We start from the raw sequence: 6,658 nt of genomic DNA, 5'->3' as shown, positions 1-6,658 counted from the left end.
CTAACCCCAGTCTAGTACAGCTAACCTTGTTACCCCCTAACCCCAGTCTAGTACAGCTAACCTTGTTACCCCCTAACCCCAGTCTAGTACAGCTAACCTTGTTACCCCTAACCCCAGTCTAGTACAGCTAACCTTGTTACCCCCTAACCCCAGTCTAGTACAGCTAACCTTGTTACCCCCTAACCCCAGTCTAGTACAGCTAACCTTGTTACCCCCTAACCCCAGTCTAGTACAGCTAACCTTGTTACCCCTAACCCCAGTCTAGTACAGCTAACCTTGTTACCCCTAACCCCAGTCTAGTACAGCTAACCTTGTTACCCCTAACCCCAGTCTAGTACAGCTAACCTTGTTACCCCCTAACCCCAGTCTAGTACAGCTAACCTTGTTACCCCTAACCCCAGTCTAGTACAGCTAACCTTGTTACCCCCTAACCCCAGTCTAGTACAGCTAACCTTGTTACCCCTAACCCCAGTCTAGTACAGCTAACCTTGTTACCCCCTAACCCCAGTCTAGTACAGCTAACCTTGTTACCCCTAACCCCAGTCTAGTACAGCTAACCTTGTTACCCCCTAACCCCAGTCTAGTACAGCTAACCTTGTTACCCCCTAACCCCAGTCTAGTACAGCTAACCTTGTTACCCCCTAACCCCAGTCTAGTACAGCTAACCTTGTTACCCCCTAACCCCAGTCTAGTACAGCTAACCTTGTTACCCCCTAACCCCAGTCTAGTACAGCTAACCTTGTTACCCCCTAACCCCAGTCTAGTACAGCTAACCTTGTTACCCCTAACCCCAGTCTAGTACAGCTAACCTTGTTACCCCTAACCCCAGTCTAGTACAGCTAACCTTGTTACCCCCTAACCCCAGTCTAGTACAGCTAACCTTGTTACCCCCTAACCCCAGTCTAGTACAGCTAACCTTGTTACCCCCTAACCCCAGTCTAGTACAGCTAACCTTGTTACCCCTAACCCCAGTCTAGTACAGCTAACCTTGTTACCCCTAACCCCAGTCTAGTACAGCTAACCTTGTTACCCCCTAACCCCAGTCTAGTACAGCTAACCTTGTTACCCCCTAACCCCAGTCTAGTACAGCTAACCTTGTTACCCCCTAACCCCAGTCTAGTACAGCTAACCTTGTTACCCCTAACCCCAGTCTAGTACAGCTAACCTTGTTACCCCTAACCCCAGTCTAGTACAGCTAACCTTGTTACCCCCTAACCCCAGTCTAGTACAGCTAACCTTGTTACCCCTAACCCCAGTCTAGTACAGCTAACCTTGTTACCCCCTAACCCCAGTCTAGTACAGCTAACCTTGTTACCCCCTAACCCCAGTCTAGTACAGCTAACCTTGTTACCCCCTAACCCCAGTCTAGTACAGCTAACCTTGTTACCCCTAACCCCAGTCTAGTACAGCTAACCTTGTTACCCCCTAACCCCAGTCTAGTACAGCTAACCTTGTTACCCCTAACCCCAGTCTAGTACAGCTAACCTTGTTACCCCCTAACCCCAGTCTAGTACAGCTAACCTTGTTACCCCCTAACCCCAGTCTAGTACAGCTAACCTTGTTACCCCCTAACCCCAGTCTAGTACAGCTAACCTTGTTACCCCCTAACCCCAGTCTAGTACAGCTAACCTTGTTACCCCTAACCCCAGTCTAGTACAGCTAACCTTGTTACCCCCTAACCCCAGTCTAGTACAGCTAACCTTGTTACCCCTAACCCCAGTCTAGTACAGCTAACCTTGTTACCCCCTAACCCCAGTCTAGTACAGCTAACCTTGTTACCCCTAACCCCAGTCTAGTACAGCTAACCTTGTTACCCCCTAACCCCAGTCTAGTACAGCTAACCTTGTTACCCCCTAACCCCAGTCTAGTACAGCTAACCTTGTTACCCCTAACCCCAGTCTAGTACAGCTAACCTTGTTACCCCTAACCCCAGTCTAGTACAGCTAACCTTGTTACCCCTAACCCCAGTCTAGTACAGCTAACCTTGTTACCCCCTAACCCCAGTCTAGTACAGCTAACCTTGTTACCCCTAACCCCAGTCTAGTACAGCTAACCTTGTTACCCCCTAACCCCAGTCTAGTACAGCTAACCTTGTTACCCCTAACCCCAGTCTAGTACAGCTAACCTTGTTACCCCTAACCCCAGTCTAGTACAGCTAACCTTGTTACCCCTAACCCCAGTCTAGTACAGCTAACCTTGTTACCCCTAACCCCAGTCTAGTACAGCTAACCTTGTTACCCCCTAACCCCAGTCTAGTACAGCTAACCTTGTTACCCCCTAACCCCAGTCTAGTACAGCTAACCTTGTTACCCCCTAACCCCAGTCTAGTACAGCTAACCTTGTTACCCCTAACCCCAGTCTAGTACAGCTAACCTTGTTACCCCTAACCCCAGTCTAGTACAGCTAACCTTGTTACCCCTAACCCCAGTCTAGTACAGCTAACCTTGTTACCCCCTAACCCCAGTCTAGTACAGCTAACCTTGTTACCCCCTAACCCCAGTCTAGTACAGCTAACCTTGTTACCCCCTAACCCCAGTCTAGTACAGCTAACCTTGTTACCCCCTAACCCCAGTCTAGTACAGCTAACCTTGTTACCCCTAACCCCAGTCTAGTACAGCTAACCTTGTTACCCCCTAACCCCAGTCTAGTACAGCTAACCTTGTTACCCCTAACCCCAGTCTAGTACAGCTAACCTTGTTACCCCCTAACCCCAGTCTAGTACAGCTAACCTTGTTACCCCCTAACCCCAGTCTAGTACAGCTAACCTTGTTACCCCTAACCCCAGTCTAGTACAGCTAACCTTGTTACCCCTAACCCCAGTCTAGTACAGCTAACCTTGTTACCCCTAACCCCAGTCTAGTACAGCTAACCTTGTTACCCCCTAACCCCAGTCTAGTACAGCTAACCTTGTTACCCCCCTAACCCCAGTCTAGTACAGCTAACCTTGTTACCCCCTAACCCCAGTCTAGTACAGCTAACCTTGTTACCCCTAACCCCAGTCTAGTACAGCTAACCTTGTTACCCCCTAACCCCAGTCTAGTACAGCTAACCTTGTTACCCCTAACCCCAGTCTAGTACAGCTAACCTTGTTACCCCCTAACCCCAGTCTAGTACAGCTAACCTTGTTACCCCTAACCCCAGTCTAGTACAGCTAACCTTGTTACCCCCTAACCCCAGTCTAGTACAGCTAACCTTGTTACCCCCTAACCCCAGTCTAGTACAGCTAACCTTGTTACCCCCTAACCCCAGTCTAGTACAGCTAACCTTGTTACCCCTAACCCCAGTCTAGTACAGCTAACCTTGTTACCCCCTAACCCCAGTCTAGTACAGCTAACCTTGTTACCCCCTAACCCCAGTCTAGTACAGCTAACCTTGTTACCCCTAACCCCAGTCTAGTACAGCTAACCTTGTTACCCCCTAACCCCAGTCTAGTACAGCTAACCTTGTTACCCCCTAACCCCAGTCTAGTACAGCTAACCTTGTTACCCCCTAACCCCAGTCTAGTACAGCTAACCTTGTTACCCCCTAACCCCAGTCTAGTACAGCTAACCTTGTTACCCCTAACCCCAGTCTAGTACAGCTAACCTTGTTACCCCTAACCCCAGTCTAGTACAGCTAACCTTGTTACCCCTAACCCCAGTCTAGTACAGCTAACCTTGTTACCCCCTAACCCCAGTCTAGTACAGCTAACCTTGTTACCCCCTAACCCCAGTCTAGTACAGCTAACCTTGTTACCCCCTAACCCCAGTCTAGTACAGCTAACCTTGTTACCCCCTAACCCCAGTCTAGTACAGCTAACCTTGTTACCCCTAACCCCAGTCTAGTACAGCTAACCTTGTTACCCCCTAACCCCAGTCTAGTACAGCTAACCTTGTTACCCCCTAACCCCAGTCTAGTACAGCTAACCTTGTTACCCCCTAACCCCAGTCTAGTACAGCTAACCTTGTTACCCCCTAACCCCAGTCTAGTACAGCTAACCTTGTTACCCCTAACCCCAGTCTAGTACAGCTAACCTTGTTACCCCCTAACCCCAGTCTAGTACAGCTAACCTTGTTACCCCCTAACCCCAGTCTAGTACAGCTAACCTTGTTACCCCCTAACCCCAGTCTAGTACAGCTAACCTTGTTACCCCCTAACCCCAGTCTAGTACAGCTAACCTTGTTACCCCCTAACCCCAGTCTAGTACAGCTAACCTTGTTACCCCCTAACCCCAGTCTAGTACAGCTAACCTTGTTACCCCCTAACCCCAGTCTAGTACAGCTAACCTTGTTACCCCCTAACCCCAGTCTAGTACAGCTAACCTTGTTACCCCCTAACCCCAGTCTAGTACAGCTAACCTTGTTACCCCTAACCCCAGTCTAGTACAGCTAACCTTGTTACCCCCTAACCCCAGTCTAGTACAGCTAACCTTGTTACCCCCTAACCCCAGTCTAGTACAGCTAACCTTGTTACCCCTAACCCCAGTCTAGTACAGCTAACCTTGTTACCCCCTAACCCCAGTCTAGTACAGCTAACCTTGTTACCCCCTAACCCCAGTCTAGTACAGCTAACCTTGTTACCCCTAACCCCAGTCTAGTACAGCTAACCTTGTTACCCCCTAACCCCAGTCTAGTACAGCTAACCTTGTTACCCCTAACCCCAGTCTAGTACAGCTAACCTTGTTACCCCCTAACCCCAGTCTAGTACAGCTAACCTTGTTACCCCCTAACCCCAGTCTAGTACAGCTAACCTTGTTACCCCCTAACCCCAGTCTAGTACAGCTAACCTTGTTACCCCCCTAACCCCAGTCTAGTACAGCTAACCTTGTTACCCCCTAACCCCAGTCTAGTACAGCTAACCTTGTTACCCCCTAACCCCAGTCTAGTACAGCTAACCTTGTTACCCCTAACCCCAGTCTAGTACAGCTAACCTTGTTACCCCCTAACCCCAGTCTAGTACAGCTAACCTTGTTACCCCTAACCCCAGTCTAGTACAGCTAACCTTGTTACCCCTAACCCCAGTCTAGTACAGCTAACCTTGTTACCCCCTAACCCCAGTCTAGTACAGCTAACCTTGTTACCCCTAACCCCAGTCTAGTACAGCTAACCTTGTTACCCCCTAACCCCAGTCTAGTACAGCTAACCTTGTTACCCCTAACCCCAGTCTAGTACAGCTAACCTTGTTACCCCTAACCCCAGTCTAGTACAGCTAACCTTGTTACCCCTAACCCCAGTCTAGTACAGCTAACCTTGTTACCCCTAACCCCAGTCTAGTACAGCTAACCTTGTTACCCCCTAACCCCAGTCTAGTACAGCTAACCTTGTTACCCCTAACCCCAGTCTAGTACAGCTAACCTTGTTACCCCCTAACCCCAGTCTAGTACAGCTAACCTTGTTACCCCCTAACCCCAGTCTAGTACAGCTAACCTTGTTACCCCCTAACCCCAGTCTAGTACAGCTAACCTTGTTACCCCCTAACCCCAGTCTAGTACAGCTAACCTTGTTACCCCCTAACCCCAGTCTAGTACAGCTAACCTTGTTACCCCTAACCCCAGTCTAGTACAGCTAACCTTGTTACCCCTAACCCCAGTCTAGTACAGCTAACCTTGTTACCCCTAACCCCAGTCTAGTACAGCTAACCTTGTTACCCCTAACCCCAGTCTAGTACAGCTAACCTTGTTACCCCCTAACCCCAGTCTAGTACAGCTAACCTTGTTACCCCTAACCCCAGTCTAGTACAGCTAACCTTGTTACCCCCTAACCCCAGTCTAGTACAGCTAACCTTGTTACCCCCTAACCCCAGTCTAGTACAGCTAACCTTGTTACCCCCTAACCCCAGTCTAGTACAGCTAACCTTGTTACCCCCTAACCCCAGTCTAGTACAGCTAACCTTGTTACCCCCCTAACCCCAGTCTAGTACAGCTAACCTTGTTACCCCTAACCCCAGTCTAGTACAGCTAACCTTGTTACCCCCTAACCCCAGTCTAGTACAGCTAACCTTGTTACCCCCTAACCCCAGTCTAGTACAGCTAACCTTGTTACCCCCTAACCCCAGTCTAGTACAGCTAACCTTGTTACCCCCTAACCCCAGTCTAGTACAGCTAACCTTGTTACCCCCTAACCCCAGTCTAGTACAGCTAACCTTGTTACCCCCTAACCCCAGTCTAGTACAGCTAACCTTGTTACCCCTAACCCCAGTCTAGTACAGCTAACCTTGTTACCCCTAACCCCAGTCTAGTACAGCTAACCTTGTTACCCCCTAACCCCAGTCTAGTACAGCTAACCTTGTTACCCCCTAACCCCAGTCTAGTACAGCTAACCTTGTTACCCCTAACCCCAGTCTAGTACAGCTAACCTTGTTACCCCCTAACCCCAGTCTAGTACAGCTAACCTTGTTACCCCTAACCCCAGTCTAGTACAGCTAACCTTGTTACCCCTAACCCCAGTCTAGTACAGCTAACCTTGTTACCCCTAACCCCAGTCTAGTACAGCTAACCTTGTTACCCCTAACCCCAGTCTAGTACAGCTAACCTTGTTACCCCCTAACACCAGTCTAGTACAGCTAACCTTGTTACCCCTAACCCCAGTCTAGTACAGCTAACCTTGTTACCCCTAACCCCAGTCTAGTACAGCTAACCTTGTTACCCCCTAACCCCAGTCTAGTACAGCTAACCTTGTTA

This window comes from Salmo salar, unplaced genomic scaffold, assembly GCF_905237065.1.
Source record: "Salmo salar unplaced genomic scaffold, Ssal_v3.1, whole genome shotgun sequence".
Lineage (NCBI taxonomy): Eukaryota > Metazoa > Chordata > Actinopteri > Salmoniformes > Salmonidae > Salmo > Salmo salar.
This window is presented reverse-complemented; position numbering follows the sequence as displayed.